The sequence below is a fragment of the Tamandua tetradactyla genome, chromosome 5 (genome assembly GCF_023851605.1).
Source record: "Tamandua tetradactyla isolate mTamTet1 chromosome 5, mTamTet1.pri, whole genome shotgun sequence".
NCBI classification, from domain to species: domain Eukaryota; kingdom Metazoa; phylum Chordata; class Mammalia; order Pilosa; family Myrmecophagidae; genus Tamandua; species Tamandua tetradactyla.
The window spans coordinates 51,791,016-51,814,681 of NC_135331.1; the positions used below are offsets into that span (position 1 = coordinate 51,791,016).

General features: G+C 38.6%; 1 protein-coding gene across 1 annotated transcript in view; it reads left to right on the plus strand.

The window, feature by feature from the left end:
- Positions 1–23,666, plus strand: part of KCNAB1 (potassium voltage-gated channel subfamily A regulatory beta subunit 1) — a 443,831-nt gene that overhangs the window by 63,396 nt on the left and 356,769 nt on the right. The window lies entirely within an intron of this gene.

Below are 23,666 nucleotides of genomic sequence, written 5' to 3' on the forward strand. Positions count from 1 at the left end.
GAAACAGAAAGCATGAATAATATTATAAATGAACTACACTTAACAATCATATATAGAACCCTGCACCCCTAAACAGCAGGATGTACGTTCTTCTCAAGTGTTCATGAATCATTCCCCAGGATAGACCACGTGTTGGATGTATATATTTTCTGTATGCCGTACGGTGGGGTCACATTTCATTATTTGCTGAGACCAGCTCAACACGAGGGGCTGAGGAAGGCAACACGAATCTGAAAAATAAAGACACTCACACAGAAGAGTCTTTTGAGATGAGAGCAGGGGACTCATGTCTCAAAGGATGAGAGCCTCCACCCTGAGTTCCTTATCATATTTATTGAGAAGCTTCAAAACAGAAAGTCTTTTCTGCCACATCAATGTTAATCTTAGGCATGTCCTACGAGGTTCAAACATTCCTTCTGCAAACAATCATGTGCTCACCAGGACAGTGGGTTCCGCCCCAGCAGGACCTGGTGTTCTGAGGTCTGTCCCTTTATCTGCGTGATAGAAACACTCTGCCCTTTGGCCATTTTCCCACAATTATTTTTCCATATTAATATCCAATTATTGCACCACCATTTGGTGAATTTTTGCTTGGTTGTTTGTTTGTTGTGCTTGTTTATTTTTTGTTTTTGACTAAGTGCATGGACTGGGAATAGAACCCAGGTCTCCTGCATGGCAGGCGAGAAGTTTACTACTGAACTACCCTTGCATGCCCCCCTGGATAAATTTTAAAACATTGAAATTATATAAAGCACTTTCTGTGATTATGATGGAATGAATCTGGAAATCAGTGACAGGCAGAGAACTGGAAAATTTACAAATATATGGGGATTAAACAGCATACTCTTAAATAATCAGTAGGTCAAAGAAAAATTGTAAGAGAAATCAGTAAATATCTCAAGATGAATGAAAATGAAAACACACTATATAAAAATTATGGGATGAAGTGAAAGCAGTGCTGAGAGGGAAATTTTTAAAACTTTTGTTTATTGTATAATATAACATATATACAAGGTAAAGAAAGAAAAAAGGAATAGTTTTTAAAGCACTCTTCAACAAGTAGTTACAGGACAGATCCCAGAGTTTGTCATGTACTGCCAAACCATCATTTCAGATTTTTCCTTCTAGCTGCTCCACAACATAGGAGGCTAGAAGAAATAAATATTTTTTATCATCACAATCAACTTTTTTTTTCTTTTTTGGTGAAAAATAACATATATACAAAAAAGCAATACATTTTAAAGCACAGCATAACAATTAGTTGTAGAACCGTTTTCAGAGTGTCATATGGGTTACAATTCTCCAATTTTAGGGTTTTACTTCTAGCTGCTCTAAGATATTAGAGACCAAAAGAAATATCAATTTAATGATTCAGCAATCATATTTGTTTGTTAAACCCTACCTTCTCTGTATAAATCCATGATTTGATCTTTCTCCCACTCTTTAGGGGTATTTGGGCTATGCCCATTCTAGCTTTTTCATTTTGGAAGGGGCTGCCAATAATATGAGGAAGGGAGATGGAACTATCTGATGTTCTGGAGAGGCTGGGCCCTCTAGATTTCGGGACTTATCTGGTCCAGGGACCCATCTGCAGGTTGTAGGTTTCTGGAAAGTTATCCTAGTGCATGGAAACTTTGTAGAATCTTATATATTGCCTTAGGTGTTCTTTAGGATTGGCTGAAATGGTTTTGGTTGGAGTTTGGCAAGTTATGATAAGAAGCAATGTCTAATGAGAGAGAAATTTATATCCCTAAATATCTACATTAAAAAGGGAGAAAGAGGGCTGCATGAACAGTTCAGTGGTAGAATTTTTGCCTGCCATACAGGAGATCTGGGTTTGATTCCGGGCCCATGTACCCAAAAGAACAAAAATTTTAAAATTGTGAACAAAATTTCCTGTGACATACATATCACGTATCTGCCTCTATGTATAGCTATAGAAATATAAATTCGTAGATAGAAACATTTAAAAAAAAAAAGAGAAAGATCTAAAAGCGAAGACCTAACTGCACACTTGAAAGAACTAGAAAAACAACTGAAAACTAATTCTAGAGCAAGCAGAAGGAAAGAATTAACAAAAATAAAGGCAGAAATAAGTGAAATTGAGGGGAAAAAGAAGCAACAAAATCAAAATTGGTTCTTTGGGAAAGTGAATAAAATAGAAAAAGCCTTAGCTAGACTGACAAGGATAAAAAGAGAGGAGATGTGAATAAATAAAATCAGAAATCAGAAGGGGGACCTAATTACTGACCTCATAAAAAGAAAAAAGATTATAAGAGGACACTATGAATAATCGTATGCCAACAAGTTAGAAAACTTAGATGAAATGGACAAAATCTTAGAAATGCATAAAACCTACATTGACTCTACAAGAAATAAAAGACCTCAACAGACCAATTATAAGTAAAGAGATTGAATCAGTCATTAAAAACCTCCCAATCCAGAATCAGATGGCTTCATAGGTCAATTCTACCAATCATTGCAAGAAGAATTTATACATATCCCATTCAAACACTTCCAAAAAATTGAAAAGGGAGGAACATAACTCATTCTATGAAACCAACATTACCTTAATACCAAAGCCAGATAAAAATACTACAAGAAAAGAAATTACAAATCAATTTCTCTAATGAATATAGATGCAAAAGTCCTCAGAAAAATACTAGCAAGTCGAATCCAACAACACATCAAAGGAATTATACACTATGATCAAGTGGGTTTTACCGCAGACATGCAAAGGTGGTTCAACACAAGAAAATCAATTAATAGAATATACCACATTAACAAATTGAAGGAGACAAACCGCACGATGAACTCAATTGATACAGAAAAGGCATTTGAAAAAATCCAGCATTCTTTCTTGATAAAAACACTTCAAAAGGAATATAAAGAAGCTTCCACAACATGATTAAGGGCATACATGAAAAACCCACACCTAAATTATACTCAATTTTGAAAGACTGAGATTTTCCCTTTACGATCTGGAATAAGACAAGGATGTCCACTGTTGCCACTATTATTCAACATTGTGCTGTAAGTTCTTGTAAGAACAGTTAGGCAAGAAAAAGAAATAAAAGACCCCCAAATCAGAAAGGAGGAAGCAAAACTTTCACTAGTTGTAGAATATGCGAACATATCTATAAACACTCCTCCCAAAATAACAAAGGTCCTAGAGCTAATAAATGAATTCAGCAAAGTGACATGGTATAAGAGCAACATGCAAAAATTAGTAGTGTTTCTATACACTGGTAACAAGCAACCTGAGGAGAAAATCAAGAAAAAATTACAGTTATAATAGCAACTGAAAGAATTAAATATCTAGGAGTAAATTTATCCAAGGTTGAAAGGAATTTTTGCACAGAAAACAATGAAATATTTCTAAAAGAAATCAAATAAGGCCTAAATAAATGAAAGGACATTTCATGTTCATTGATTGGAAGACAAAATATTGTTAAGATGTCAATTCTATCCAAACTTATTTGCAGATTCAACACAATGCCAATCGAACTTCCAAAAGCCCTCCTTTGCAGAAATGGAAAAATCAATGATCATATTTATTTGGAAAGGTAAGGGGCCCTGAATAGAAAAATCATCTAGAAAATTAACAAAAATGGAGGACTCACACTTCCCAACCTCAAAACTTATTATAGAGGCACAGTGGTCAAAAGAGCATGATATTGGCACGAGGACAGATACATTGACAAATGGAATTGAATTGACAAATGGAATTGAGAGTTCAAAATAGAATCTCACATCTATGACTGATTGATTTGGGCAAGATTGCCAAGTCCATTTAATTGTGAAAGAATAGTCTCTTCAACACATGATGCTGGGAGAACTGGATCTCTATGTGCAAAAGAATGAAGGTGGATCCCTACCTCACACCACAGACAATCAGCATTAATGAATCAAAGACCTAAATATAAAAACCAGGACTATGAAACTCTTAGAAGAAAATGTAGGGAAGTATCTTCAGGATTTTGTGTTAGGCAGTGGTTTCTAGGACTTTACACCCAAAGCACAAGTAACAAAAGAAAAAAAAATAGATAAATGGAGCCTCACCAAAATTTAAAAGAATTGTGCTTAGGACTTAGTCATGACAATGAAAAGACAACTTAGCCAATGGGAGAAAATCTTTGGAAGCTACATATCTGATAAGGGATTAATTGATTAATTTCCCAAATACATAAAGAAATTCTATAATTCAACAACACAAAAAATCAAACAACCCAATTTAAAAATGGGCAAAAGTCTTGAATAGATAATTCCTCCAAAAAGAATATACAATTGACTAAAATGCACATGATAAGAAGCTCAACATCACTAGCATTAGGAAAATGCACATTATAGCTATGATGAGATATTATTTCACACCTACCAGAATGGCTACAATAAAAAAGAAAAAAGAACATTACAAGTGTTGATAGGATTGGAAAAATAAGAACATCCATTCATTGCAGGTGGTAATGCAAAAAAGGTACAGCTCTGTGGAAGACAGTGTGACAGTTCTCTGAAAGTGAAGTATAGAATTATCATATGACCCAGCCATCCCTCTACTAAAAACAGGAAATCAAACAGATATTTGCACACCAATGTCAATAGGGGCATTATTTACAATTGCTAAAAGATGGAAGTAACCCAAGTGTCCATCAAATGATGAATGGATAAACAAAATGTGGTCTCTACATACAATGGAATATTATTCAGCCATAGAAAGAATGAAATGCTGATACCTGCAAAAATATGGATGAACCTTGAAGACATCATGAAGCGTGAAATTAACCAGACATAAAAAGACAAATATTGTGTAATCTCACTGGTATGAATTAATTAGAATAAGCAAACTCATAGAATTAGAATCTAGAATATAGGTTACCAAGGTCCGGATTGAAGGTAAAGAAAGGGGAATGAATGCTTAGTTTATACAGAATTTCTATTTAGATTGATTGTAAAGTCCTGGAAATGGATGGTGATGGTGTTAGCACATTATTGTGAATGTAATTAACAGCCCTAAATTATGTATGTGTGTTCTAGTTTGCTAGCTGCCGGAATGCAATATACCAGAAACAGAGTGGCTTTTAAAAAGGGGAATTTAATAAGTTGCTAGTTTACAGCTAAGGCTGAGAAAATGTCCCAAATACAGCAGTCTATAGAAATGTCCAATCAAAGGTATCCAGGGAAAGATACCTTGGTTCAGGAAGGCCGATGAAATTCAGGGTTTCTCTCTCAAGTGAGAAGGCACATGGTGAACACAGTTAGGGCTTCTCTCTCAGCTGGAAGGGCACATGGCAAACACGGTGTCATCTGCTAGCTTTCTCTCCTGGCTTCTTGTTTCATGAAGCTCACCAGGAGGCGTCTTCCTTCTTCATCTCTAAAGGTCGCTGGCTCATAAACTCTCTGCTTCATGGTGCTGCAGCATTCTCTGCTCTCTCCGAATCTCTCATTCTCCAAAATGTTTCCTCTTTTATAGGACTCCAGAAATTTATCAAGACCCACCCAAATGGGTGGAGATACGTCGTCATCTAATCCAGTTTAACAACCACTCTTGATCAAATCACATCTCCAGGGAGATGATCTAATTACAGTTTCAAACATACAGTATTGAATAGGGATTATTCTGCCTTTACGAAATGGGATTTTGATTAAAACATGGCTTTTCTAGGGGACATACGTCCTTTCAAACCAGTACAATGTGAATGTGGTTAAAAGGGGGAAATTTTAGGTAATATATATTACTAGAACAAAAATTTTAAAATAAAATATAGGATTGTATAACACAATGAATCCCATTGCAATTGATTTGTTTTGGAATACTTTAATTTTTCTCACTTTGCCAAAGTTTGAAGCTTATACTTCAACAGGACAGGATATTTTAAATCACACAACTGCAGACAAACTGGAACAATATTGTTTTAAGAGGTTTCCTTTTCTTTTTTCTTTTTTGTCCTTATTAGGTTGTTAACGTAATAGGAAACCACCCCCCCAGCAAAACCTAGTGTAGGCATTTCTAAAATGTTCAGTTTTTGTCCAGAGTTAGATTTTCAGAATAAATATTTTACAGATGAAAAATAATTCCAAAAATAATCATGAATTATAACAAATGTACCACACTAACATCAGGTGTTAATAATAGAGTGATGGATGGGAAAAATACACCTAATGTAAATTATGGACTATATTTAATAGAACAATTTTAATATTCTTTCATCAGTTGTAACAAAAGAATCACAATGCAAATGTCAAAATGTGGTAGCACTATTTTTTACATGATTTTTGTAAACCTAAAACTTTTCTAATTAAAAAAATAAATCTTATTAAGATTATGAATAAATATTTTCTAAAGTTTATTCTGGGCTCTTTTAGAAAGCTTCTTTCATAGGCAAACATTTGCTTCGGATCTGCTTCTGTTTTCTTTTTCTAATTGAAGTATATTATATTCACATACCATGTAATCATCCAAAGTGTACAGTCACTGGTTCACAATATCAGCATACAGCTGTGCATTTATCGGTACAATCGACCTTTTATTTTCTTTTTTGTGAAAAATAGCATGCGACAGAATAAACTTATGAAGCATGTAATAACATGGATGGACCTAGAGAACATTATGCTGAGTGAGTCTAGCCAAAAACTAAAGGACAAATACTGTATGGTCCCACTGATGTGAACCGACATTTGAGAATAAACTTGAAATATATCATTGGTAACAGAGACCAGCAGGAGGTAGAAACAGGGTAAGATAATGGGTGATTGGAGCGGAAGGGATACAGACTGTGCAACAGGACTAGATACAAAAACTCAAAAATGGACAGCACAATAATACCTAATTGTAATGTAATTATGTTAAAACACTGAATGAAGCTGCATCTGAGCTATAGGTTTTTTTTTTGTCTGTCTGTTTATTTGTTTGTCTTTTTTTTCTTTTTCCTTTTCTTTTTTTTTAACTATTATTATTATTTTTATTTTTTTCTCTATATTAACATTCTATATCTTTTTCTGTTGTTTTGCTAGTTCTTCTAAATCGATGCAAATGTACTAAGAAATATGATCATGCATCTATGTGATGATGATAAGAATTACTGATTGCATATGTAGAATGGAATGATCTCTAAATGTTGTGTTAATTTCTTTTTTTCTTTAATTAATAAAAAAAATAGCATGCATACAAAAAAAAAACAAATTTCAAAGCACATCACAATGATTTAGTTGTAGAAGTGATTTCAGAGTTTGTTATGGGTTACAATTCCACAATTTTAGGTTTTTATTTCTAGCTGCTCTAAGATACTGGAGATTTATATATATATATATATATATATATATATGTAAACTCCACCATCACCTTTGATCTTTCACACACTCTTTAGGGGTATTTGGGCTATGCCCATTCTAACTTTCTTGTGTTGGAAGGGGCTACCGATAACATGGGACAGGGATATGGAACTAGTTGATGTTGTGAAGACAGACCTCCTTTTAAACTTCTGTGATATTTTATATATTGAATAGTGGTTTTCCATTCATGCTTTGGGAGAGTTTTACTTTTACTCATTCTTGGAATTGCAATTGGTCTAGAAGAACTTATTTGCATTACTCTCCAATATTCCAGGGGAGAAAAGAGTTTGGAGTTGAAACCCAGATACCACTGGGAGCATGGAAAGAGCCACTGTTGAGTTAAGCTGTGAAGCTGAAAGCTTCCCCTGTACAAACAAGTTTATATTCTATGATTATTATTGCATTCCTAAATCAACCAGTCAATTTATGACCATCATATTTAGTCTATTAGAAATCACCCCCTCTAGGGAGTATACTGCTGAGATATGCTCTCGAACTGATTGCCACATGGCCTCTCCTTGTCACTAGGCCCTGTCACTTGTAGCAAACTTGACTCAGACACCCATCCACTTATTTTCCAGGTATGCAATTCTTCTTTTGTTTATGACTCAAGGTTTGGTAGGTTCTTCCTTTAATCTGACTTTGCATGAAATTATATCTTACAGACATCCTCAAAGTTACTGGCATATGGAAGACATTCCTTCTGTCTAGAACTCACATATATTCTCCATTCCCGGCCATTTGAGAGGAAAACTGGGGCAAGCCAAGTTGGGCATTTCAATTGATTTCCTTAACTTTTTAATTTTCAGTCACAGAACAAAATATCATCAATGAAAAATCTAATATATACGCAACTCCAAAATTAGATGTCTTTTAAATATTCAGACAATTGATAATTACATATTTGAGGGACTGCTGCAAATCACTTGTAAAGATAATCCTAAAAAAGAATTCTTCTTTTCTTTGCCAATCTGGGATGGACAAGAGATCCTTCTAGAGGATATTTTCAAGGAGAAGGCAAAATTCCAATGCTCATTTATTGAGCTTAATTTTTGTAGATTGAGCTATGTTGCCTTTTATATCTGTATTCATCATCATGCAGTGACTCAGACAAAACAAAAAGCAAAAAAAAAATCCACTTTGGGATGAATTTTCGGTTAATTTAAGCCAAAATATATTGTGGATTGAATTATACCACAATTATTCCACTTCTCCACTTTTCTTTGTGTGTATAAATTAAGTAAATGGAAGCTTCAACTGTAATAGAATTTGATGGCATTAATAAACATAAAAATGAGTTTGCAAAAAATATGAGTGAATAATAAAAACACCCGAAATGGAATAGAACATCCTTGATAGTATGTGGGTAAATTTAGTCATTCTCATCTCTTCTCTCCCCCTTATATGTTGGTTGTCAAATCCAACTGATCATCAAGTCCAGCTGATTCTAACAGCTCTCTTCCTAGATTAACCCCTCCTTCCTTTCCACTCAGACACCATCCTTTGCCTTTGAATGCAGTGGCCTCTGAAAAGATCCTTTAACTTATAGACTCAGCCTTCCTCTAGTCTTGTCTTCTACATTGCCTGCTCTCCATTGTACTATTATAATATGGATCTGGCCTTGTCACTCCTTTGCCTAAATCCTTTAACTTCTTTAAGGATAAGACCTTAAATCATTGCTCTTCCATAAAGTGGTCCCAAATGCTTTTACATCTGTGCTCCAGCCTCACTGAATGTCCCACAGTTCCTGGAACACAACATACTCTAATACCTTTGTGCATTTGTACATACCATCTTATTTGCCAGGATCACTTTCTCCCATTTTCTATGTTCCTATTCCTCCTTTAAAAATCAGGTCATATGTCACCCAGTCCCTGTAAGAGTTTGTTGCCCCCTCCTTTCTGGCTTCTAGAGCATTTTGCACACATTTTTATTTTTTGATGGTTTCTTCCCTGACAATCTCTGGCCCTTTTTCTCACCAACAACCCTTGGAGTGTCCCATGGGTCCCTGTCTTTCTGGGTCTCATGGGTCCACTGGCAGACTGTTTGGTTTGGATTAGGCCCACACTCAATGCAAATGATAGGCTCTCATGACAGACAACAGGCCTCATTTGGCTTTGGTGGTTTGATGGTGTGAGGCTTGGATTTTGGGGGTGCGGAGGATGTGAGGTTGGAGTATTTATGCCCCTGACCCCCTCCTTGCAGGGGTTCACCTCAGGCTGGCTGTGTCCCCTGTCTGAAAGTCATTAATTGTCTCAGGGCATCTTTTCAAATGACTCTGTCCTCCCTGGTTCTGGGAACCTCTCCCTTCTCCCTGTTACCACTCACCCTGGGTTACTGCACTGTTCCTTGTAGTTCTCCTACACCTATGAAAATAAACCTGTTTTCAATTACCTAATTTGAACGTGCCATCTGTTTTCTGTTGGGACTCCAAGTGATGCATATTTATTTTAGAAATAAAAAAAATTAAACACGAACCATACAAAGTGAACACAGTTTTACACTGGTATATGCAACACCGTCTTTTAAGATGGGTGGAAGAATAGAACTCGTGTTGCCTATGGCCATATGAAAATAACCAACAAGACAGCCCACAGAAGGGAAATGCTTGCAGAGCTTTCTTGGTTTTATTCAAGCAGGTCTTCTCATTGCAAAATCCCAGGGGCTGCCGTCAAAGGATGATGCAGGCTAAATTTAGGAATGTTTGACAACTAGAGCCATTTCTGCTTAGGAAGAGAATGAGAGCAAATTGGGCATTTTTATTTGGGTGAAATAAAGTTAAAATTGATACCAAGAAGAACCATGAAAAAGAAATCACCAAATAACTTGGCTCTTTTCACCTTGAAATCTGTTCCTTTAGTTCAAAGTCTTGAAATGATGCAGACAAAGAGTTGGGTATTAAAGTAAGAAAGGCTTGTTCGCTTTGACATGGAAGTTTCACTTAGATCAGAATATATAGTGACCATTAAGGTGTTTTTAGTACCATTGGCAAAACTACCAGTTTCCTTAGCCCTGCTTTACTGATTCTTTGGTTCTTTGGTCAGGGCTGGGAATGTCCACCCTCTGCACTCCCAGTTTGAGAAGTGCATTGATCCCCATGATTTGCCATTCCTTAGAGTTGCCTTTGCTCTTACTTGACCTTTTAAGCATTCTATTCTCTTAAAAAAGTTTCTAGATTATCCCTCATTGCTTACCCACCCCCCTTTGGATATCTTCTCTTTTCAAGGTCATACTTCCTAAGACTTACTTCCCATCCTGTGAACAGGGCTGCTGCCTCTATCTCAGCTTGGCTTTCTCTGAAGTGCAGCTGTAGCAGCATGGAGTTAAAAATAACCATGTCTTGAGAGATTTTGGGGGGTGGTGCAGAAAGCAGGTTCATTAAGAGCTTTGAAATTTCCGAATGTCCCTTCTGAGTCATTAACCGGCTTGGCTGAGAACATCTCTGACAACGTGGAGAGTGAGGGAGGTGTTCCCATGTTGTACTCTAAGTGTGTTACGAGTGTTTATGTTAATAAGAAGGGGAAAAAATACTTACCCATGCTGATGAGGAGCTGAATTCCATGCTGTGAGCATCCAGAACAAACTGTTAATTCCGGCGTAATTCAGCTGCCCAAGGATCCTGCGTCCTGACCACCTGCCCTGTTACCACAATGAGCACTAATTAGCCAGGCCTCTTGCTATTTAGGGACTTGCTGTATATACAAGGTAAGCCAAAAGTTCTACAGTGAAACTCACTCATTCAAACCAATTGGAAGTGACAACCAATCCAATTTAATAGGAAATTTCAGTTATGGAACATTTATTTTAGGGGGATAGTTTATAAGAATACATGGTAGCAGAAATGCATAACAGGGATATATTCTTCCAGTTTGAGTTAATGGATCCTAAGAACCATCAGCTGTCTTTCAAAATATGTACTTTGAATTCCTCTCATGTATCCAGGGCTGCAAAAGGAATAAGACTCTAGGTGTTATTATTTAAGAGACAGTCAAGTGGAAAGGCAAATTTGTACACAATTACATTTAGAGGTGACAGTGTCACAACCAAAATGTGTATGAACGAGACATATTTGGTCTGGCTCAGTGGACAGAGCAGCAAAAACCAGGGAAGGCTTCTGAAAGGCATGTGGGAGCTGAATTGGAATTGGATGGGATGGGATTGTAGGCAGAGAAAACAACATGTGCAAAGTTACCCTGCAAGAGAAACAGATTACATTTAGATGGTTAATCTTGTTTGTGGTTTATTCAGAACGGTCAGTAATGCTCTCTGTTAGGGAGAGGATCCCAAACAGCTACTGCATATGCAAATGTTTATACAACTTAATAAACCAACACCCGTGTTGATAAACCCATCATCTAAGAGGAGAGCACTTCGAGGGAAAAAAAGGTTGTGTAAATATTTCCTGAATATCAACGACATGTTATAGTTTTGTTACTTTAAACAAAATACAGATTGCATGCATTTCTGTTAGTGCTGATACAGATACTTTCTGGTGTTTTATGTGAACAAATGTTCCACTCCAGGTCACACATGTGAACAGAGCACAAGCTATCTGGAAAATTCCACCATAGCTCAGAGGCAGAAAGAAGCAGGTGAAATGTGTATGTGTATGTGTGTGTGTGTGACAAACATGCTCATTATTGTCATGTCACCAAATCTGCTAAATTCATTTCAAAGGGTTTATTCTGTTGATCAAGGTTATACACCTCCAGCATCTTGTTAATGGCCTTCATTGAATATTTATCCTTATTTAAGAAAGGGAGAAAGAGAGAGAAATTGTAGCACAGAGCAGGTGATAGAAATCAAAATGAGCTAATTTCACAAGTAATGGACACTAAATTCCACAGTAGAGAATTTAAACAAAGGATCTTAAAAGCATTACCTCGATATTTCTTTAAAATTACTAAATCATCAGAAGAGTGCAGATTTTTCCTTCCCCTGGCAGGACATCTAGAATGGTCTGGCCTGGTCATGGAGCTCAGTAAGCGCCTGTCAAGTTGTATTGAATTATTGAATTGGAATGTAAGGAAGCACACTCTGAGCCAACGTTGGTGAGCTGGGGGTTGCTGCTTGAAGGGTGTGGGGCAGCACACTGACCAGGAATGCCTCTGCTTTGTTTTAGAACATGTCCTTCTCTATGAAGTCAATTGTGTTTTAGATTTACTCTGGGTACATTTCACTTTTCTGGAGCTTTGGATCAAAGACAGAATTGAGAGTAGAACTGAATATATGCAAATTTCATCCTTAGTTTTCATGCTGTCCTGGATTATAATCCTCCTTTCCCTCTCTTCCCTGGACCTCTTTGCAGTGAGCAGGATTAGTGTTTGTGGTACAGAAATTTGGATGTTCTCTCCAGATTCTCTTTGTGATTTCTGGAAGTCAGAGGGTTAGAGAAAATGGAGGTTGTGTCCCAGCCTGCACTGAAGAAAACAGAGGTGGCTACAACACCCAATATTTGTCTAGAACTCTGCAGTTTACTGAACACTCTCATCAATTACAAGAGATAAATGATATAAAAGATATCAGGCATATCTGGCATCAGACATAGCTGATAAAAAAACAGTAGACATAAATTGAGTCCACAAGCTGACCTCAAATCACAGCCTAAGTAAGAGGCAGCATTGAGAGTGAAAGCCTTTGTGCTTGTTTGAAACTGTTATGCACCCCAGAAAAGCCCTGTTCTTTCAATTCCAATCCACACTTGTTGGGGTAGACCTGTTGTTTCAGGCGGATCCTTTGATTATATTGTTTCCATGGAGATGTAGCACACCCAACTGTAGGTGAGACCTTTGAATTAGATGGAGATGTGTTTCTGCTCATTCAAGATGGGTCTTAATTAGTTTACTAGAGTCGCTGAGAAAGGGAAACATTTTGGGGAACACGCAGATGCAGACATTTGGATATGCTTGGAGTATCGACAAAGATGTTTAGAGGAGCCGTAGAAAACCAGGACACACACTCTTGAAGAGAGGAAATCTCCAGCCCTAGGAGCTAAGAGATGGAACTCAGAGTTTTGCCCTGGAGCAGTTAAGTGATACTCAGACACATTTAAAGAGGAATCCACTGGAATCAGAAGCTGGAAGCAACAGAACCGGGAACAAGGACCAAGTAGATGCCAGCCACATGCCTTCCCATGTAACAGACATCAGCCTTTCTTCTGAGTCAAAGTATCGTTTTCTGGATCCTTTAGTTTAGACATTTTAAGGCCTTAGAACTGTAAACTTGTGACTTAACAAATTCCCTTTGTAAAAGCCAATCCATTTCTGGTATTTGGCATTCTGGCTGCATTAGCAAACTAAAACAGCCTTGTTTCCTGGCTCCAGACCCTGTGCTTTTTCCACTCTCCACTGTGCCTGCTGTGTGTGGGCTGTGGCTGGCCCTGGGAAGGCGCTTGCATCTGGAACTCTGCTCTTCAGTCTTCCACACCTCCCACGACTGCATGCTGTCCTTCTGGAAACTTCCTTCCCATTTTCAAGTCCCCTTTGGTCACTACCTGCTCATAGAGGACACGGGGTAGAAAAATGAGTGAATGCCTGCCTCAAAATATTATTTTTGGTCCAAGCAACCAAAATTATGTTAGTTCAAGCAACTGGGTTGAACAAATACAGACAACAGAGAGGTTGGGTGGGATGAAAAAGAAAAAGGAAGAAAGAGAGATTCCTTTGTGACTAAGTAATGAAATCTGAGCCAGGCTGCATTTGACATCAAACAAGGGGAGATGTGAGAGAGTTCTCAGTGTGAGTGTGGGGTGTACCTCTCCTCCACTCGGGGAAGAATAGTGTAGCTTAGTCAGGAGCAAGAATATAATTATAGCTATGGAAATTGTGCTTTTTAGCACCTTGTTCTGAGAACTATAAATCAAAGGGGGAGAACAAGAAAAAGAGTCGCAAAATGAATGACTGATTAGGAACTGTCTTGTAGGCTTGCCCACTGCCTGAAGCTTTCCAGCAGATTATTACTTTCTGATTTGTGGAGTAATTATCTGCAATGATTAATACATATCATATGCAAACATGCATTATTTTTAGATGTATGGTCAACGTAATGGGTTGGATTTCTGGGCAATCATTTCTCTGGATATAGTCAGAAGGTACAGATGACTTTCAGGCCTAATGTAATTGACTCAATTCTCAAATCATTCCCTCAGTGAAATAACCCCGGGTGCTAGGGTAATGCACACATGCAGGATGATCAATGAAGCACTATTGTGAAAATGCATTCCAAGGGCAGCTTGCTCTTTGCTATCATGTTACACGTCATGCAGATCAAAATATATGATGCAGTAATGGAAAAATAAGTGAATTTTCTTACCCCTAGCCAAAAAACTTGCTTACCTTGATGTTTCTCATAATTCTGTGGTAATTACTCAAAGGAAATGAATGATTCCAGGAACTCAGGGATACATTGTGTCCAGATGACAGTCCCAGATGGCATCCAAAGACACTTGGGGTTGGACTGTAAGCATGTGGCAGGCTGCACATCAGAATTTCTCAGCTGAGGTGCAGCAGGGCTATCAAGGGTTGTTCACTGGAAGATGATCTAAGGAGGAATGGGGCTGAGAATCAGAAGAAGATTTAGGGCTTCTCTGATCAAATGGAGAGGGAAACCAGGCAATAGAAAGTAGTGCTGATGCTGTTGAATGCAGCTGTATAGTGAGCTGCATCTTCCATATTTCAGGAATCCAAGGATAATAGCAGGGGCTCTTTCCTGGAGTGATTCCCAGCCATGGTAGTTCTTGAAAAGAACCCAGATAGCTTCCTGGGTCTAGATCCTAGTGGTAATTTATCCCATAGATGTGAATACAGGAGATAGAGTGATATGAACACCAGAGGCTGCTACAGTTCCATGGAAGAGGTTGTCCGTTCTCCATTTCTCTGTTGGCCCCATTGCCCAGAACCATCAGGTATGAGCAGAGACAAATTCTAATCTTTCCCAGGGATATTTTCAGTATGTACATCTCACTGGAAAAGTGAAAATTCTCCACCTATAAAAGAACAAAGTTTTAGTGATGTTTTCAGATAATATGAAAGGTAGTGTGGTAGATATTTTTTATGGACTAAAAAAATAAAAAGCTGTTTCTCCTTTAATAATTCATAGTTAATCATGTGCGGGCTCTGGACCAGGCTTTAGAGATAGATATGATGCATGGTGAAAGCAGACTCTGGAGTCTACTGTCTAGTTGGCTGGGAGGAGGGGGGTGCGGGGGTGAAGAGAGATAAAATCAAATGATTGTGAATTTGCACCCACCACCAACATAACAAAGGATAATTCTCATTACTCATAGAGTTTATTATAAAGAGGTTTGACCTGACCAGGGAAGTTGGGGTGAGGGGTGGGGCTTCCAGGAAGCCATGATTGAGCTGAGATCTAAAAGGTGAGTCAAGAGGGGAGGTGAGCATTCCAAGCAGAGGGAAGAGTAGAAGAGCAGGCCTAGGGTGGGAGGGGACTGGAGGAGTGCAAGGCCCTCAAAGTGTGTGTCATATGGAGAAGGCAAGAGGAAATAATGAGAGATGCCACTGCAAAGTGGACAAGAGCTTGACCATGAGGCCTTGAAAACAATAAAGAGTTTTTACATTATCTGTTGGGAAGCCATGGAAGACTTTTAAGAAATGGAGGGCAATGCTTCAAAATAAAATCACTCTGCCATTTGGAGAATGGATTTTATAAGGGAAGTAGGGAAGCAAGATCAAGACCAAATCAAAAGCCTCTTAGGACCTAAAACCCATAGGATTTGGTGAGGGTCTGAATATGGTACAAAGCATAGAGAGCAGTCCTCCTGCAGTTCTTGTATCCATTAAAAGCACAAAATATCCTCTTTGTTACCCAAGTTAAAAAAAAAAATTTACAGTTGTATCAGCCAATTTTGCTTTCTGGAGCTCCATGTCTAATCAATTGCGAGATCCTGCCAAGGCTACTGCATACCCACATCTTTAAACAAGCCTCCAGGAAGTGAGGGGAGTTCTACTCTCTTCCTGAAGAGTACGGCTTGTGGGGAAGATCTTGCCATGCATGTCATCTGCCTTTGTTTTGGGGAATCTGGTAACACATGGTAAACAGCATCTCTTACCTTTTCCCAGCCAAGATAAAAAATGGAAACCTCATTAAAAGTCAAAGTCCCCAAACTCCCTGACATTGGCCCTATTTTTGGAAGATGGGGAGATTTTGACATCCCAAGGTAGGTTACCTGTCTGCAGTTACCTCCTCCTCGTAGGTCATCATCTAAATGATTCTGGGCCTGATTACAGACCAAATAGACCCAGAAAACCACCCTGCCATATTTTTGAATGGCAACAGAATAATTTAACAAGTTCTCATAATTCAGTTGAAGCCAAAACCTTAATTTCTCAAAATCTCAGATTCAGTCATATTTTTACCAGTGGAAATAAGAAATAAAGATTGAAAATTCATTCTTGTCACCTAGGGATAAATTCTATTAGCAAGAACTTAACATTCAGGTGTTTCCAAGTAGTATACATGATTCTTTGGAAATGTCTATTTCTCCATCTGCCTCTGGTGATGCTCTTCTTTTCAGCCCATCACCCGTCAGTTAATTATTCAACAGGTAATAATCACAATAATAATTATAAGAACAATAAAAACATAATCCCCATTTCTGAGAGCTCTCTCAATGATGGGCACTATGCTAAGCAGGTTTCATACCTAATCTCATCTTATCTTTACAAGAACCCTGAGAAGTAGGGACTATTAAGGCTCCTTTTTGAGATGAGAAAAGTAACTTGTAGGGTATAAATAACTGGAAGAATGTTTCTCAGATATTATAAATGGTAGAGATGAGAGTCAAGCAAAGCCCTTAGCTTTTCTTCTTTTTTTTTTTTTTTTTTTACCACAAGGCATAAGTAATGGGAAGCTCATCTGTGGTCTACAAGCACTACTCAATTCAGTCAACATTTAATGACCATCTACTATGTACCAGACACTGTGCTCAGTATAGGAGACAAAAGAGGGATAATATTTAGTTTCTTCTTTGCCAGAGCTTAAAATCTGACGGGGAGTTAAACCTAGATGTCTATGTAAAACAAGACATGTTGAATGCTAAAGTAGAAGGTAGGCAGAGGTTATGGAAGCAGAGGTGAAATCTGACTTGGGGGTTGGACAACAGTAGGGGAAGTTTAGGAAAGGTGGTATCTTTTTAGATGTACTTTGAAAGACCAGGAAGCATTTAACACATGGTGGAAACAGGAAGAACATTCCACATAGATTCAGCACTGATCAAAGGCTCCACGACTCCAGATGAGAGAGTCTTTGGCCTGCTCAGGGAGTGGCCACTGTGCTGGCAGCACAAGCTACCTGAGAAGAGGGGAAACGGGAAATCAGGAGAGAGGCTGGGCTGAAGGTAAGAATGGCCAGCAGTGCTGGCTGAGGCTTCCTATAGAAGGGGTGGCCACTGAAGACTTTCAGGGAAAGAGCTGACATGGTCACATTCCCTCTGTGGGAGAGTGAAACATTCATGGTTTGTTCATTGGTGGTCAGTGAGGGTTATACTAGATTGAACTCCATGAAACTGTTGATGTTTGACCATTTTTGACAAACAAAAATGACCATTTCATACGGCTCAACTTAGTATATTTAAGGATTTTGCTTTTGACTCTGGAAAAGCACACTACTTGGCTATAAGTTTGGGATCTCCTGGCATTTTGAGATCCTCAGAAGTAACATTGGGGTCTACCAGAAATTTTGACTCTTTTAGCTTAGTCAATAAGGCAATGAAATAAACTTTTATTTGTTTTAGGCTGGAATTGATTAACTTAAGATGGTAACTCTAGCTGTCATGGTGGCCAGAGGCTCTGACAGATGAAACCAGAAATTTCTAAGGTCTATGGAGAAGAGGGTGAATAGAGAATACAGACTAAAAATGGTCCCTGATGGTAAGAACTACTGGTTACCCAAGACTTTACTGAAAGCCAGATTCAACATAGATATCCAATATTTCTAAGCAACTTTTGGTATCCTGGGCCCTGTGCCTACATTTCTTCATTCAACAGAAGTTCTCTGAGAGTCTAAATGTGTCGTGAACAGTTTTAGGCTTTGGGGATATGGTTGAAAATAAGACAGATTTATTTGCATGTCTGGTTCTTGAGGTTTTTGGCTGAAACTCGAATGAAGAAGAGATGATTGCTGTTCAGAGAAATTGAGTGCATCTAGTGCTGAACTGTGTATTAAAACCACAGTGTGGAAAGAAACTGTGGGATGGGCGGGGGCGGGGGGCGCAGAGAGAGTGACGACAATGCCAGACCCTGGGCTCTTGGCTCATTATCTCCTTGTAATCCTTGCTACCTATGGGAAAATGAGGTATTAATATTCCTGTTTAACAGATGAGGAAATAAATCCTTAGAGAAACTGAGAAATTTGCTGCAGATTATCCAGCTGGAAAGTGGTGGAGATGGGCTAAGCCTAGATCTGTTTGTCTTCAAAGGCTGAGCTCTCACCATCAGCATCCCCAATATGAAGGCAATTTTGAGTTTTGCATGGCAAACCTGGAGCATCAAAGGCTTATTTGTCCAAGAGCTTATTTTCTTTTCAACCAGAGTGGAATCAGAACAGTGAAATCATAACCATTTGCTGGCAGTGGCAATGCAAGTTGTGTCAAGGTCAGGGGATAGACATTTGCTAAGGGCATGAAAACAGCCTTTCAGACTGAAGGTAATGATGAGACAGTATTCCTGCAAGTCAAACAGATTTCACAAGGGCTGCTTCATTAAAAGAAAGTACAAAGATATTGCTCAGAGTCTGCAAGGATAATGAGTGTTTGGTTCCAAGTGTTTCAGTTCTGATGAGCTTGTAGAAGTTACAGCCCAGGAGTGGTGTGGGTATTTATTTGGGGGGCATGAATATCATTACCTTGGCTTCTCTATCCCACATTTTTTTTAAGTTCTTTTGGTTTAAAAACATCAGGCTACATTATACTTTGGATGTAATCAGGAAACAAGTAAATTATGGAAAAATTATCATTTCCTTGGTTTTAAAAATGACTCTGCAGACCTGAGAAAAAAGAATTTGTCCTGAAAAATCCATCCATCCTCAAAAGATTTCTGTTCATTTTAAAAATTACTGAATTTCCCCCATAGTTTGGTGTGAACAAGGAAAACCAACAGTACTTGTCTTACTTAGGTGCCAAGGATTTTAGAGATCTTATAGCTGATTTTCTTCTTATTGCTTTAAAATGCATGAGTCTGGAGCTGCTTTGGTATTTATTAGTGAAACAAAAAGGGAGCTCATCCTTTAAGATGCCTGCTACTCCCTCCAAGGATGATAAGTCCTTCTGATTACGGATTTGGAAACAGACTGGGCATGATATCCCATCAGATATGCATTTGACAGGAAATTGGGTACCTCCTGTTACTGAAACAGGGACTTCAGGGCTGCATGAGAAGCATCATTTTGAAAGCTTATGAACAACCTCCAATGTTTCTGAGATTGTCATTTCATCCTAGATTCAGAAAACACCCTGAAGCCTAGCCCCTAATACCTGGGCATGCTTCCTCTCTCTTGCGTAAGTGATAAGCATCATTAATAGTCTTGTCAGTTTTGATTAATTCTGTGCATAAAGATCAAGAGCGCATTTTAACTTTGGGGCAAATTAAACCATGGTGGACTATGGTCGTAATATGCATAGACATAAGGGATAAACATTTATTAAAAGAGAAAAACCAGAACCTTGAGCCTGCAGGGATTGCATAAAAATAAAAGCACTTAAATAAAGAATGAATTCCAACTGGAGATAAAAGAAAGCCATAGGGATGATCAAGGACTTTTGGGTTGTTCTATTCAATAATTTTTAATGGCTTCTAAACTGAGTACTACTTGGCTACAAAGCTGCTTAAAAAAATATCCATTAGTATCCTGTGTGAACAAGTGTAGTCTATTAATCCACTGATCAGTAACTAATGCAAGGAAAATTTTCTTTTTTATTCGTTTACAACATCAAACCGTTTTTATTTAGTCCTGAAACTACTGGTTATTTGCAAGAATATAAACTATTTTTGAGGAAAATGACAGAGGACATTGCTCTAAAAGGTACTTAATATGTCTTAAACATTTGAGTTAAAGAAAAATAAACAAGGTGCTTTGGAATATACCTGTACCAAGGATACAGTAGAATATGACAATTCTAAGAGACTGGAAAGGACTTTCTCTCCGATTTCAGTGAGAATTGTCTTTCTCATGATATTCTTGGCTTGGTATGGGAGTTTTTTACATGCAACTATACATATGATTCTTGTTTCATTCTCTTACCAATAGAGGAGCTAGGTAAGATATTACCCCAAGAAGGAAGCGAGGGTCCAGAGAAGTTAAAAGATGTGTTCCTGGTAACGCACTTACCAAATGGAAATGCTTGAAGTTCAATTCAAATCACTCTGACACCAGATTACTCTTCTCTCCATGAAACAGGAGCAGTGCCTCATTAGCAGGCACAGTGGTTCAGCTCTTCCCTAAACTACAGCAACACTCTTCAAGCACACCATCCTGTTAGAACTTCTTTGCTAAATTGTGCTTAAGGAAGGGGGGAGACCTCTAGACATGTCAATAGTACGAGGTCTGAAAGACATACCAACTCAGCAACAGATATGAGAATTGCTGCACATTTAGCAGTGACTTACTAGAGTCATGAAGAGAGGAGAGATGAACAGGTGGGAAAGAGTTTTAAACTTACATTTTTGTTGCATAGGTTGACTCTAAACATAGAAATATCCTCCCCTTTAAGATTTTGCACATTATCTAATTTAACTTGTATGGTCAGTTTACTTGAACATTATAACTACGTGGAATCTTAAATAGGGCATGAGATCTTGTTGCTGTGAGTTTGTATGGGTTAGTGTGATGCCACAATATATCCCAGAGTAATTTGGGCAAAGAATAAAAAGTATTTGCAACATCCCTTGGGGACTGGGAAGAAAGGAGGGAATATTCAACTTTCCCAGCTGGGGAATTCCTGATATTCTCACAAGTAGTGGGGACAACCATTTCAGTAGGCTGAGCCCTCAATCTTGGGGTTCACCATTATGAAACGTATTCCTGCAAAGAAGAAGCTAAGCCTACTTATAATTATGCCTGAGAGTTATCCCCAGAGAGCCTCTTTTGTTGCTCAGATGTGGTCTCTCTCTCTCTAAGCCAACTTGGCAGGTGAACACACTGCCCTCCCCTCTACATGAGACACATGACTCCCAGGGGTGTAAAACTCCTTGGCAAGTGGGACAGGAATCTCAGGATAAGCTGGGACCCAGAATCATGGAATTGAGAAAGGCTTCTTCACCAAAAGGGGAAAGAGAGAAATGAGACAAGATAAAGTCTCAGTGACTGAGAGATTTCAGGATTGAGAGTTTATCCTGGAGGGTCTTCTTATGCATTTTATAGATATCTCTTTTTAATTTATGGTGTATTAGAGTGGCTAGAGGGAAGTACCTGAAGCTGTTAAGCTGTGACCCAGTAGCCTTGATTCTTGAAGATGATTGTTATAACTACATAGCTTTTACAATGAGTGATTTTTACCATGTGATTGGGAAAACCTTTTTTTCTGATGCTCCTTTCACCCAGGGTGTGGACAGAAGACTAAAAAAATAAGGTTAATAAGTACATAAATAATATGGTTGGATAAAGGGTAAAAAATTGGGTTGATTGAAATACTAGTGGTCAATGAGAGAAAGGGAAAGGGGTATGGTATGTATGAGTTTTTTCTTTTTCTTTTTTTGTATGGAGTGATGCAAATGTTCTAATAATGGTCATGATGGTGAATATACAACCATGTGATGATATTGTGAACCATTGATTGTATGCCATGTGTGGACTGTATGTGTGTGAAGATTTATCAATAAAAATATTTTTAAAAAAAGATTTTTCACAAAATTTGTTGTCTCCAAAGTGGTTTGATTTTACTTCTTTGTTTACTCCTCCATCCATTCTACACGTTTTTATTGAGCACCTGCCCTTGCCAGGTTCTGTCTCAACCCTTGGGTGGTGCATGTTTCTCAGGTGACAGGGAGAGGAGAAAAGATGGTTGGGAGGTGGTAGATTCCTAAAATCTTGGATATTGTGATTCACAGAAATCCCTTGTCCCCATGCCCACCATATGTTTTATAACATAACACCAGCATTTATTTCAGGGTCCTCTGTAGTCCTCAGCTCCTGTGCTTACCTTCTCAAGCATTCCTGGAAGACAACAGCATGTGTTTCATGTGTGGTCAGAAACAAGCCTGGTCAACCTTCACCTGGCATCTGCTGTTTCTTCCTTCTCCTCTCTAGCCTGAATCTTCTAGGTTCTATCATGTCCCATCAGAAACTATTGCTGACATACTAGAGGGAAGAGGTAGGAAAGTGAAGCGACTGCTTCTCTTCTCTTTGGGTTATCCTCTTGTTCCAATCCAGCTCATGGAAGACTTGTGTTAGGGCAGCCCACAGACCAAAGAACACATCAGGCATGAACTTAGATGTGTGAATTTTAATTAGGACTTTATTAGCAGGAGAGGATCTTCCATGGTGGTGGCTGGCTGTGGAAAATGAAATCAGTGCTTTGCAAAGGGGAGTGGAGCACAAGAGCTTATGAGGGTTTAGGAGATGGGTGTGAGAACAGAGTTCCAACAGGGTCTCATGACCCAGGAGTTTGTTATCAACAGTGATCAAGGAAAGGGAGTTTCATTGCATTGTGTATAATACCATTTGCACATTTTCCTGCCTAAGAAAGTTTGATGACCTTTGATGTCTGTCCTGGTCATGTAGGCAACTACGTAAAATGACCTGCTCTCAATATGGAAGGGAATCCCAGGCCCTGGGTCCCTACACCTCTGTTAGAGGGGCTTCAGAGCCCTCTATTTGGGCCTCCAATGGCTTACAGAGTCTGTAATGAAACTGCTTGTTAAGATCGGCTTCCACAACTTTCATCCCCCAGACCCAGGCTGGAGTCAAGGGGGATGGAACAGAGGAAACCCTCAGTGACAGCCCCTATGTGGCCCTTAGAATTGACTCCTTCTTCTGGGCACCAAGCTTTCTCCTTCCATCAGAACAAGTTTTCTGGCCACGGCCATAGACCTCCTCACAGGTTGATTGGTTCCTCATGCCAAGACTCCTGGGAAGCCCAGGGCATGCTTGAACCTCAGCAAGGAGTTAGGGCTGGAGATCAGGAAGAGGGTAGTGGGTGTACCCACAAGCAGTGAGCACTCTTCTACGCGAGGAGGCTCTGAGGGGTCTCAGTCCTAGGCATGGCGCCTTTGAGGGTGAGACTTAAAACTAACAAGGAACAAGAAGATTTTTCTTTCTACTGTTAGAGATGAAAGATGTGGCACAATTATGTCAGCTACATGAATGAAAAGGGTAGCGCTTATTCA